This window comes from Petaurus breviceps, unplaced genomic scaffold, assembly GCF_028583685.1.
Source record: "Petaurus breviceps papuanus isolate PSGF00001 unplaced genomic scaffold, PetGlider_PUasm1.0 154, whole genome shotgun sequence".
NCBI classification, from domain to species: Eukaryota; Metazoa; Chordata; class Mammalia; order Diprotodontia; family Petauridae; genus Petaurus; species Petaurus breviceps.
Genome location: NW_027185715.1, coordinates 13,915,139 through 13,928,883, shown reverse-complemented (window position 1 = coordinate 13,928,883; position 13,745 = coordinate 13,915,139). Strand labels below are relative to the sequence as shown.

The 13,745-nt window shown below is 41.5% G+C and overlaps 1 pseudogene; it reads right to left on the bottom strand.

The window, feature by feature from the left end:
* Nucleotides 1-2,873: 2,873 nt before the first annotated feature.
* Nucleotides 2,874-12,785, bottom strand: LOC138156218 (biogenesis of lysosome-related organelles complex 1 subunit 2-like; annotated as a pseudogene).
* Between the last annotated feature and the right edge of the window lie 960 nt (nt 12,786-13,745).

Below are 13,745 nucleotides of genomic sequence, written 5' to 3'. Positions count from 1 at the left end.
TTCCAGAATGAAGGACAAGCACAATCTTCAACAAGCAGTCACCAGACACTCCTCCTGAAGCTGTTTTTATTAAACATCTAGGAGCTCCCAACTTCTAGAACACACAAGGTTGCCTCTAAGGCTGGAAATATTCATTTCATGATTACTGTTCAGTTGGCTAGACTTAGAAAAGAATGAAAAAGCAGAAGAGACAACCAGGGCTTTGATATTCGGTCTTGGGCTGACCTAAGACAACCTATGTACTTGAGCTGCCATGTTGTTGGGCTGAATTATTTGCTCTACATTCCGGAAAGTCAACTATCTCTTGTTTTCATTGACTGTGTTCTGACCTGCCTGTCACAAGCTAGGGCAAAGGGCCAAGAGACAACCATGGGAGTTGACAGAGGACTCTGCTCACATTCCATGAGGTGGTGCTTGAAGGCATATCTCTATGAATGTATCATGGGGTGTATTTCAATCCATCTCTCATTACAGATGAATTTGAAGAAAAACAAAAAGCAAGACAAGTCTAGGAGTGTGTTGAGAAATGTTTAAAAACTGGCCCTCTTGGGGAAATATGCATGGCATACTTTTAAGTTTAATTTGCATAATTAATATTTTCTCCATCTCTTCCTTAAGTATGGACCAGGAGTCAGCAAACTACAGTCCATGGGTCAAATCCACCTGATGAAATGTATAGACTGGAGTCTCAGAATGGTTTCCATTCTGGTCCAGGCAATCAACAAAATGATAAATCAAGTTCTTATTTGTAATACTTGCCAATTTCTGCTCATCCCAAAAATTGAACAATGGACTCTCACTAGCCTTGTCAGAGCTGTATCTGATACACCTGTGGAGAATACATTTGAACTGATGTAAAGTGAATTCAATAGAATCAGGAAAATAACATACAAAATGATTACAATCTAAGTAGAAAGAACAACCTTCCTCTGACTACAAGCATCCCATCTCCTGCTACACATGGCCCCTGAGAGAAGGTGGCAAGGGGCTGGCTGACTTCTCCCTGCACAGGTGGTCTATAACTTCTTACTATGCCACCTAATTGCCAGCCCCAGGAGTAAAGAGAAACCTGAGTTTCCTCTGACCATGCATCTCCCTTGGAGGAAGGCGGTAAGGGGCCAAGCCAGGCCAGCTTCCATCTACGTCAGCTCAAGGCGATTCTTACCTCCTCCTGCCAACCTGATTTCCTAATCGTGATCAGGAGAGCCTCTGGTGCAAACAGGAGCAATGTTATCTTCAACCCCAGGCCTTCCGATAACTGCTGTCCCTTGAAGAAACAGAAAGAGGGAAGTTGGTGGACAGCAGGACCTGCTCCGCTGTTTCTTGTGCTACTTCATGCCTAATCTTTACACTTCAGAGGAGAGGGAAGAGGAATATCCTATCTGACCGTTTCATGCCTCCAACCTTCTTTGAGAAGTGCCTTCCCTCAATGATGAACTTTCTTACACTTGGTCATGCCCTATATATGCCACCCATTCTAAACCTCCACAGGTCAGCACTGAAACCCCATTCCCCACCTTCCACCACTCAATCCCTTATTCCCATCCCTCTCAACCCTCCCACCCCAAGGTTCCAACCAAACACCACCCTCTCCTTTCACTGTGCCCTCTGGCATGCCTGTTCCAAAGTCAACAACTTCCCTTCATCCAAAATCTTTTCCTTTCCCACTTCTTCCATCTACTATATTTTACTGAAATCTGGCTCCTTCACACAGCCTCCCTCCCTCCCCTTTCCAGTATTAGCCTCTCCCTCACTCATTCCCCACAATTAACAGGTCAAGGCAGGAGGGTTAGAATATTCCTTGTTCCCCACGGCCACTTCCAGTTTCTCTCTCTACCTCCATCAATTTGTAACCTCTCCTGTTTTGAGGATCATGCTAGCCATACAATCAAAACTTGGTAGTTTTTACCCACAGAACTCCAAGTTTTTCACTGGATGATTTTAGTACATACATATTTGACTCTCTTAAACACCATAACCACACAGTTTCTCAATCTACTAACTTCCCTTGAGCCACTCCTCCACACCACTCGCAAAGATGGTCATACCCTTGATCTTACCATCAAAGGTATCACATCCATGGTCAAGAATTCCAAAATCACCTTATCTAATCACAATCTATTGGCTTTCCATCTTTCCCTCTGCCTTCCCTTACCAAAGCCCTATTCTTTGTCCATACTGTGACCTCAAATCCCTTGACCCCTCAATTCTCTCCCAGGTCAACTCTCCTACATTATTTACTTCTCTTTTCTTCATCTTAACCCCTTGGCTAACCAATTCAATTCAATACCATTCTCTTCTCTTGAGTCCCTAACCCCTTTAACATTTCACTCACTGTGTGAATTCTCAGCTCTGAATCATTCTCTCCATCTACCCCCTTCTCTTCTATACACATACTACTGAAAGAAGGTGAAAAAAAATCACTCAACTGTTCCGGTTGGGTCCACTACAAATTTATCTTACACAATGTAAACTGGGCCCTCACTGATACTGGGAAATCTTACTACACCTCCCTCATCAATTCACTGTCCTACTCTGCAAAGCAGTTCTTACAACCTTTTCATCCCTCCTTAGACCTCCCATGCTTCCCCCTACCCTGACCCTACCATCTCAGAACCATTTTCAGAAAAAAGTTTAGGCCATTCATCATTAGCTCCCTTTTCTCCCCTCTTCCTCATCTTATCTCACTCATATATACTCTGCCACCATCTCCTCCTTCACTCCTGTCTCACATGATGAAATGACTTTATCCCCCTTTTCCTGCTCAAGTGATCCCTTTCCTTCCCAACTCTTCCAGAAGATTGGCCCCTCTGTCATGCCCATTCTGTCACTTATTTTTCATTTTTCTCTTTCTTTTTTTTTTTGAGGGTCATATGTTGGCATTTATTGTTTAAGCTGAAGAACAGGTTATGAGGGGGGTGGGAGGCAAGGGAGGAGAGCGTCTCTTCGGTGTCTGCTCCAGAGGGGGGTGATCCTGATTTCCGAGCCTTGGTCCAGGGCACACAAGGAAGCACACGCTAAAATGAGGTTCCAGGGATCCAGCCAGAGGCGGGGCTGGGATTCTCCTTGGGTCAGCAGCACCGCTCCCTTTTGGGATCTGAAGCCTATCGATCAAGTCCCATCCCACATATTTCTTATAAAACATTCTTGCAGTTTCAGTCTTTGTGCTAAAGAATTCTTTCATCGCCTTTCTAGCTTCTTGAACTTTGCTTCTAGTTTCTTTGCACACGCATCCAATTTGTAAGCTGCCCCCTGGAGAGCGGCTACCTGCTCATCAGTTACAGTGATCTGATCCAGAGAAGGCTGAAGGGCGGCATGTTTCTGGTGTAAGTCCTTTAGGTTTCTACTTATGTTTACTGCAATATCTTTCATTTCTCGATACTCCAAGCTAGTCAGTTTGTTCCTATTTTCTAGAAGTTTGTAATCTTCACTGGTGGCTGTCAGCTCCCCCCGTCAGGTACGTGGCCATTTTGGAGAACACGTCCTGGCACAGCCCCGTGACGTCCGCCTCGGCCGTCTCCACCACGGCATCGTCTCGACCCAGACCCTCCCGCTGGGCTGCAGGGACGCCCTCCGCTGTGGCCGCCACGCCTGAGCCTTTTCAGGCTCCCTAAGAGGCCACAGGCCTTCCGGTGACTGCGCGCATGCGCCGGAGGAGAGTGGCACCTCACCGCTCCCCCCCCCCCAACCCCCGCTCTCTTTCTGCCCTGCCACCCCTCCCCCACTCCGGCGGAAGCTCTTGGCCTTGTTCTACATAGCCCATCTTTCTCTTTCTACTAGCTCTTTCTCTACTGCCTGTAAACATGCCCATGTCTCTTCAGTCCTGAAAAAACCTTCCCCTTGGTCCTTCCAGCACCACTGGCTCTTATCCTACACCTTTCCTACCTTTGGTGGCTAAGCTTCCTTGGAAAGACCATCTAAGACAGGTACTTACAATTTCTCTCATCTCACTTTCTTATTAACCCCTTACAACCTAGCTTCTGACCTCATTGTTCCAAGGAAACTGCTCTCTTCACCAATGATCTCTTAATTGCTAAATCCAATAGCCTTTTCTTCCTTCCTCCCTTCCTTCCTTTCTTCTTTCCTTCCTCCCTTCCTTTCTTCCTCCCTTCCTTTCTTTCTTCTTTCCTTCCTCCCTTCCTTTCTTCCTCCCTTCCTTTCTTCCTCCCTCCCTTCCTCCCTTCCTTCCTTTCTCTTTCTTTCTTTCTTTCTTTCTTTCTTTCTTTCTTTCTTTCTTTCTTTCTTTCTTTCCTTCTTTCTTTCTTTCTTTCTTTCTTTCTTTCTTTCTTTCTTTCTTTCTTCCTTCCTTCCTTCCTTCCTTCCTTCCTTCCTTTCTTTCTTTTTCTCTTTTTGCAGGGAGGAAGGCAGGGCAATTGGGGTTAAGTGACTTGCCCAAGTCTAGTAAATATCCAATGGCCTTTTCTAAATTCTCATTCTCTTCAATCTTTGACACTGCTGATCACCTTCTCCTCATTAATAACCTCTTCCCTCTAGGTTTTCAGGACACTACTGTTTTCTAGTTCTCCTACTCATCTGACCATTGCTCTGTATCTTTGCCTAGATTCTCAACTGGATCATGTTCTCAAACCATAGAGGTCCCACAAGGTTCTGTCCTGGTACCGTTTCTCTCTTCCATTTGTATTATTTCACTTGGTGATCCCATCAGGCCACATAAATTTAATTATCACCTGTATATTGATGATTCTCAAATTTACCTTCCCTTCCCTAAACTCTCTGCTGAGCTCCCATCTCCTATCTCCAAGTGCCTTTCAGACATCTCAAACTAGAATTCTAGTAGACATCTTAAACTCAACACATCCAATACTGAACTCATTATCTTCTCCATCTTCTAATTCCCCTACTATTGTCAAAGGCAACACCATTCTCCCAGTCTCCCAGGCTCACAACTTAGGTGTCATCCTCAACTCATTAGCTCTCACACCCATAACCACTTTGGTACTAAGACCTATTGATTTCACCTTTTCAACTTTCTCCAGCATGCCCCCCTTCTCTCCTCTGACACTGCTACCCCTCTGATGCTGGTGCTCATTACTTCATTCCTGGACTACTACAGTATCCTGCTGGTGGGTCTACCTATCTCAAGTCTACCCCTACTTCAATCCATCCTCCATTCGGCCAACAAAGTGATTTTCCTAAAGCATACATCTGACTATGACACCCCTCTACTAAATGAACTCCAGTGGAACAACTACAAAATCCTGTTTGGTGTTCAAAGCCCTTCGTAATCTAGTCCCTTCCTTACCTTCCCAGTCTGGTTACATTTTATTCCTGTCTATATACTCTTTGATCCAATGACACTCCATCTATAGGTTGCAAGCATTTTCTCTGATTGGCCCCCGTGCTTGGAATGCTCTCCCTCCTTATCTCCATCACTCCCCTGCCTTCCCTAAAGTCCCAACTAAAATCTCATCTTCTAACAGGAAGCCTTTCACAATCCCTCCTAATTCCAGGGCCTTCCCTCTGTTAATTATTTTCTATTTATCCTGCATATAGCTCATTTGTACATATTTGTTTGCCTGCTGTCTTTCTCAATAGATTGTAAGCTCCCTGAGGGAAGAAACTATCTTTCCCTTCTTTTTTGTATTTTCAGCACTTAGCACAGTGCCTAACACATAGTAGGTACTTCTAAAAAAATGTTTATTGACTGATTGCCTAATGACAGCCTCTCCCCACCCCTTCCAAAAAAATTGAATTCAGTGAAATTATAATTATTAAGCCTGGCCCCAAAGAGGAGATATGAGAAGGCACCCTACCTATACAAAGAAGGTGGAACACTATGGGTATGGAAAACTGCATAAAATATCAGATTTTTTTCAATGTGTTTGTTAGTTTTGGTGAAAGGATTTTTTCCTCTTTTTTATTCCTTATTATGAGGGATAGCTCCCTGAAAGAAAGAACTGGGTTACTTTGGGGAAAGTTAGTGATACATAAGCAAAAAAACAAAACAAAATTCCAATTAAAAATCTCTCATTAATGTTGTTTTGAATGGGTGTGGTGTGGATTTGGCAGGATGTCCTTACTACTTTTATTCTTTTGAAGTTCTAGTTAATCTTTTGTTCCTTTTGAATTTCTGTGGTAGAGAGATTTCTAGGGTGCAAAGAGATTGGCCCTCCCTTGATCACTGACTGATTCCTCACACAACATCCAGCCTGTATTTCTCTGTTATTGTCTGCCCATGCTTTGTTTGTCCCTTGAAAGCTTTGGACAGCAAGGGGAGCAGAACAAGTTTACAAAGCAGTGTGGGTGCTGGGCTTATACCCCAATGGACCTGCACAGTGAGAACTCACCTCTTTATAATATGCCTGGCCAGGCACTAGGAAATTGGCCCAAGTATTCTGGGCGTCTTCTAGTCTGCCCACTCTGGAGAGATAAATTAATTCCCTTGCAAGAGTCAGTTCAATCTATACTCAGTTTAGGCACATGTGGCAAGGGTGGTCTAATTAATGCCAACTTATTGAAGGAGAGCCAAAAGATGAACTAACAAGCTTTTTAAAACTCCAGTTTAAATAAATACAGTGCCAACATCAGCCAGTGCCCATTCTGGGTCTCTACCATATAGTTAAAGCTTTGGTGCAATAAGAACACTGATAAATTTCACAGCCATTTAAGAGTTGGTAAAACTGGCTACCTAAGCTGCTGTTGCATCTTCTCTTATAATTTAAAGGGCTTTTCTTTCTTGGGTTTAATGAATATATTACAATTGGTAGGTGCTAGATTATTATCTATAGGACTGAGGCCAGGAAACAGGAACTTTCTCATGTAGCTCTAGGATTGAACTAGACTCCTGTGAGAAAATATCCCTTTGCAAAATAAACAGAGCTCACTTACATTGAACTTGGAAAATAATAGTAAGGCTTAGCATTTGCATAATGTTTTAAAGTTTGCAGAGCATTTTGTTTTGTTTTATTACTCAAATAAGAAAGGAAAAAGGAACATATTATAAACTTAAACACTGAAACTTAAATACATAAGAAGAAAATAATACATAAGAAAAGGGGAAAAAAGTAGCCATGTGAACAGCAAAACATGAGGGGATTCAAAATACATAGCAATAAATTTCCATTTTAAGAAAGCCTATATAATAAGTACTACACATTCTGTTGAGAGCTCTCCATCTTTTCTTTGCTTCCTTGTTAGTTTCTTTTTGTTTTCTGCTATGCACCTTTTACTTTGTTCTTCCCATCCTAAGCATTTTTTCATAAATTATCTCATTTGATCTTCATAACAACCCTGGAAGATAGGAGCTATTATTATCCCCAGCTTACAGATAAGGAAACTGGGGCTGAGATGTTAATTGATCTTCCCAGAGTCACACAGTTAATGTTTAAGGAGAGGAAAATGGGACTGATTTGTCATCTCTCTGTGTGTTTACACATATACACACACACACATACACAAAGATATAGATAAAAAAGATAAAATATAGATATATAATATCTATAGATGCAGAGATATCTCTCCATATATGTCTAAAGTTATATTGATATCTCTCTAGATACATAGCTAGAGAGAGATATTTCTACAGATATTGATAGATCTAAAAATCTATAGATGAATATCCATAGAGATATTCACAAGCACTAGAATGGAGTTTAAAACAAAGATTCATTTCACGAGTGAGAAGTTTACAATCCACTGAGGTATCTTTTGTGTGTGAGAGGAGAGACAGTTCAGCCTCAAGCTTTATTTTGAGTTGTAAATACAGAAGATCCCCTGAATAAGGTGATAAGTGCCACCTTCTGGAGAGTGGGAGAACTGTATAAAGCCAGTCAAGGAATGAGCTGCAGAGATAGACCTACAGTATTACCAAGAACAGGGAAGTATTGGAAGTGAAGACATAAAACAGAACCTTCAGCCATTTATGTCATCCTGCTATGAACTTATGGAACACAGAGAATAGAGATGAGGGTATAGAGACAAGTGACACCGATGAAGAGCTACTAAGACAAGACCTATGAAATACAAGCAAAGGATCTCCAAAAGGGAGACCTGACATGAAGGAGAGAACCATAGCCTCCTCCACTGCAAGACCTGTACCCAAACAGGTACTCTAAGTCATGAAGGCTGTACAGGTGGAAGAATAAAAACAATGTGGAAAGGATGGATCCATACTGGAAAGGATGACCCACTAAGGGAAGGTCACTTGACTCTATAGCGATATAGATATAAATTCTGTGTTTGCTAATTTGTAAATAAAACTATCCTTTATAAGTCTGAATGTTTATAAGGGCAGCTGGTGGCTCCCCATGAGGGCATGGTCATCTACTGTCTGTTTCTCAAAGTAAGAAAAATGCTTAGCTTGTAAATGGGAAGTCAGAGATTGTAGGGTTTAAAGTTGGAAGTTGGTCTTAGAGGCTATCTTATACAACCCTCTTACTTTACATATGACAAACCAAAAAGTCAAAGAGAGGTGACTTGCCAAGTTCATATAATTTGAAAACAGTAGAACCAGGACTCCAATCTAGGCCTCCTGGCTTCACATCCAGTGTTCTTTTTACTGTAAGGATGTTGGCCTCTGGGTGTTGGCCTGCTCTCCACTACTGTGTGCAAAACCCCTACCTAGCAATGTTTTGCTATTGGAGCAGCACAAGACATGGAATTCAGCTCAGAGCACACCTTTGAGTCAGAGCTGAAATGCTTCAAGGCCACTATGGGAGAGATCATACAGGTGATGAGGGAGGAATTCACCTGAGGTATGAAGAGGGAGATTGGGAAGAAAATGACTTGTAACTTCCTTTTAAAGTAATTTTTTTTCTCCTGATTACCTGCCAAATTATATTGGTTTTTATCTAAATTCTCAAGATTATTCAGCACCCTAGGGCAAAGCGCTGGTTGCCCATCCTAGTTACCGCTCTGGTTGTAGGCAGACTGAAATCATAATGTCAGGGAGAGACCCTGTGCTCTCTTTATGGAGGTAGGGGAGGGGGTCTGGGTTTAATTAAGCTATGACCTCAGCCAAGTCATTTCCCATTTCTTGGCCTCAGTTTGCCAATGCTGTTATTGTTCAGTCATTTCAGTTGTGTTGACTCTTCACAACCCAATTTGGGGTTTTCTTGCCAAAGATACCGGACTGGCTTGCCATGTCCTTTTCCAGCTCATTGTATAGATGAGGAAAATGAGGCAAACAGGGTTAAATGCCTACCTAGTAAGGATCTGAGACCAGATTACAACTTAGGTCTTCCTGACTCCAGGCCCAGTACTCTATCCATGTACCACTTAGTCGCCTTTGATTCTGTAAGAGTGATAAAAATGGAGGTGGCTAGGTGGCACAGTGAATAGAGCACTGGCCCTGGAGTCAGGAGGACCTGAGTTCAAATCCAGTCTCAGACACTTAACACAAAACTAGCCATGTGACCTTGGGCAAGTCACTTAACCCCAATTGCCCTCCCTTAGCCCCTCCAAAAAGCAAAAAATAAAAAAAGTGATAAAAATATACAACCTTTTTCTTTCTTTTTTTTTTTAACAGGGGGCAGTACATCCTAGGAGAAAAAGAGATCCAGGGAGCCAAAATAAGCATTTCATTACTGAGGACCCCTCCATGATAGGAAATGTTTTACCAGTATGTTTTGAGGAAATATGTAATGAGAAGAGGGGGAAAAAAAACAAACTTGTGAATTCAATAGCCTTTTTAAATGAATTTGCATTTTATTAATCACAACAGTCTCTAAATACATTTGAAAAACAGCCAAAATTAATTTTGTGTGTTTGTATATAAAGACTTTTTACCCATGTAGATCAGCAACCCCTTTGAAGGTTGTAGTCTTAGAGAAAAGTTGCCCAGGGACACGAAAACATAATTAACTTTTCCAGGGGCAACCAGATATGGTTAAATAAGAGACAGGATTTTAACTCAGTTCTTCCTACCTTTGAAGCAAGCTTTCTAGTTCCTCTACCACACTGCCTGTTATGTCTGTACAAGGTATTTTTATATCCCATCTTGTAGCACCAATGCAATATTCACAGCACCAACGATCACTATAAATATACCTGCATAGTGCTCAATCACAAAATGTAAAAGACTCTCCATATAGAAGACAGAAGCAAAACATTTATTCAGAAACCAGAAAACCAAATCCCAAAACCAGTAAGCCTATTCCATCACAGTAGCAAAGAAGTTAATAAGCCATAACAGCACAGAGAGCCACAGCATCCTTTAACCTTCCCACAAACCAACATAAGCCCTAAAACACCAACTTTTACTCACAAGCCCAACTGTCTCCCTCAGATGCTTCCTCTCCTCCCAACTATGTTTAGCTGCTCTGAATCCCAGCTTCCTGTGGGTTCTGCTTTACCCTTCATCAGACTCCTGCCACCACAGGCTTCATGTGATTACATTCAGCCTATTAGAGGGCAGAGTATATTTTTAAAGCAAGGAAGATTTTCAAATTAACTTTACCATTACACATCTAGAGAAGGAATGTTTGCATATTTTCTTGTGTGAGGCTTTAATGATATGGCCATGACTATTTTGTAGCTTATATATTCCCAGACCTCTTGGTCCCTCCATGATCCTCCAGGGACCTCCAGGTTGGGAACCATTGGTTTGAAACAGAGAGTTAGTTTCCAGATGGACCCGATGTCATTCCAAAGAGGATTTTTGCTCTGGCTCCTTCTAATCCCAAAAATGGAACCCCTCAAGTCAGCCTTCTAAAGAAAAGACTCTCAGGAAACTACTCTGCTGTCTCATCAGTCTCTCCATTGTAGACATCTGTACATTTCTATTTATAAGTGGCATTTATTTTTATATTATTTGGTCATCTTTATTCAAACAAAACTTTCTCTGAGGCAGTTGTATTTGACCATTGTGCCTAAAGCAAGTCTCCATCTGTGTTTTCTTAGAAGCCAAGATCTATTTATCAGATGTAGTGGGAGAAATATCTATTAGTGTAGGCTAAACTAAAGTTTTTTTTTTCCTTGAAAAATAAAGAATCTGGCCCTAAATCTTAATTGGTTCAGGAGGCTAATGCTCAATCATAGACACCTAAGTACATGAAAGAAGACAGTCTATAAGGAGTAGTGCCTCCTTAGACTTGGCAGACGTCCCAGGACTACAGGATACCCTGCTATTCAGAGTTTCTGTATGGAGACAAGGAGGGGTTCTACCTGAACCAATGATGGATCCTTGCTGAGTATCCTTTCCATGAAATGGCTAAGTAAACCTGCCTTTATTAACATTAGATGCTTTACCCATATCTCATTTCATTCTGCTCTCAAGCTTGCCGAAGTCAGGTCTGGTCTACAACAACAGGGTGTAATTACTGTAGGCAGCTCATTTCTTTGGGGGAAGCTGGCTAGACAAGCAATCACTGTTTTATGAATTCAACTGATTTTCAGAGATAAAGAAGAACAGACAGCCATGTAAACTGAAAGAAGTGGTTATAATTTCATAAGATCCTGGCTATTTTTTAAAGGTAAGAAAAATTTAAAAAACACAGAAGTTTTCAAAACTTGGATTCAGAGAATGACAGATGACCTTCTTCCCATATATAAATGCTTGTCGGTGTTCACAGAATCATAATTTTAGAGCTAGATCTTCATCTCTTCTTATTTCTTTAAATTTATAGGTAAAGAAACCGAGTCCCAGAGAAGGGAACGTGTTTGCCCAAAGTAATATTAGCAGGGTAATTGAGGTGAGATTCAAACCCAAGTTTTCTGGCTCTCAGGCCAGTCCCCTCTCTATTTAGCTACATTCCTCAGATCATCAATACTTAAAATCTGGCCAGTCATTGAATATAGCCAAGGAATCTTCCTGGAATAAGAAGGAGCCAGAGCAAATGTCCTCTTTGGGATGGAACTCATTGTTGCAAACCAATGATTTCTAACTTGGAGGTTCCTGGAGAATCATGAAGGGACCAAGGAGTCTGGGAACGTAAAAGTCGCAGAATAGTCCTAACCATATCATTAAAGCCTCACATAAGAAATATGCAAATATTCCTTCTATAGATGGGATATAAAAATATCTTGCACAAACATGAGATACAGTGTGGAAGAATAGCTTCCTCAAAGGCAGGAGGAACTGAGTTTCAATCCTGCCTCTTATTTAACTCTATCTGGTTGTCCCTAGAGAAGTTAATTAAATTTCAGTGTCCCTGGGCAACTTTTCTCCAAGACTACAACCTGCAAAGAGGGTGCTGATCCGCATTGGTAGAGAAAGTCTTTACACACACACACACACACACACACACACACACACACACACACACACTGTTTTTCACTGTTTTACAAATGTATTTAGAGACTGTTGATTAATAAAATGCAAATGAATTTTGAAAGGCTATTGAATTCACAGGCTTTTTTCCCTTCTTATTACACATTTTCTTAATGCATGCTAGTAAAACATTTCCTATCATGGAAAGGTCCTCGATTTATTTTGACTTCAAAAAGATGTCCCCCTACTGACCTAAACCTAATAGCCAAACCAAAGACCCACACAGGCCCCCTCCCAACGCTACCCTGAGCTCTTTTAACAAGACCTTTTCATTCTAGTCATAGTAGATGAAGAACCATCCAATTTGTATTTAACTCTGAATTGGAACTCTGGCTAGTTTCAAGGTCTAAGGGGAAAAATGCCTTTGATTTCCCTCTCTCTTTTCTTTGGATTGAATGGAATCCCTGGCTCCCCACCCCTCCTCACCCACACTTGGGCACCCTGCCCAGCACTTGGAGGAATGCTGGTCTGTAAAACAAGCTGAACTTGTTCCATTCTTATTCCCATAACTGTGCATCATGCTTTCACTCACAGAACTTCTGACTCCAAAAGGCATCCTCTCAGGAGAGGATGAAGAGCAATGGAAACAGGACTGTATCTTTGTCATGGAGGATGGGAAGGGGGGTAGGTAAGAGCAAAAATGGATTGTGGTCTTAAGAATAGGGGGTGACCTCCTGGGGTAAAGTTTCCAATATTTGGCAGGCCTTTCTTCATCCAAAATATTTCTGCCATGCTGCTTGACGATGTCTGAAATTCCATAATTAGAGTTGTTTTGCTTTGACTTAAATTAAATGGCAGCTGTGTCTATATCTTCTTTAATATCCAAATATTCCTGCGAGAGAAGGATTTACTAGGCATTTATACCTCATTATAAATTAATTTATCAAGTTCTCGCTGAAGATCACACTTGAAGGAGAGAGAGAATTTAGACACCGAGGCTCTGAATGGGGAGAAAGGAATGAAAGGGAACACTTTCATTCAAAAAGGGGAGGGTGGGACCATGAATTCGATTTCCTTTATCTGGCAAGGCGGTCCAGAGCTGGCCCTAGATTAAGGATGCTCTATTTTGAAACTCATCCATTCTTATTCCTTTAGTCCGAGCAAAAATTCCAAGCACATTCTTAGGTATGATACTGCCTAAAAATACAGTGTGCATTCTATTGCCCGGTCTTCAGCTGCTGTCTATGGGACTCTCTTGAAAGTGACAGGGCCTAATAATAATGTCCTTTACCTATTCCTGGAAATAAATTCCTTTGAATGGTATCCAAGGGAGAAGCAGCTTCTGGTCAGCTTCAAATGGGTCTTCCAATGCAAATAAGCATTTACCCAGGGCTTATGTACAAAATAACGTACTATAGGTGTTGGGGGTACAGAGATGATAAAAGACAAAGTCTCTGTTCTCAAAACTTTTACTGCTAGGGAAAATTGTATGAATGTGTATGAATTCTCTCTTTCCTGGATTTAATTTGTATGCACCTGTGTATTTCTATGTTGTCTCCTCCATTAGAATGAAAGC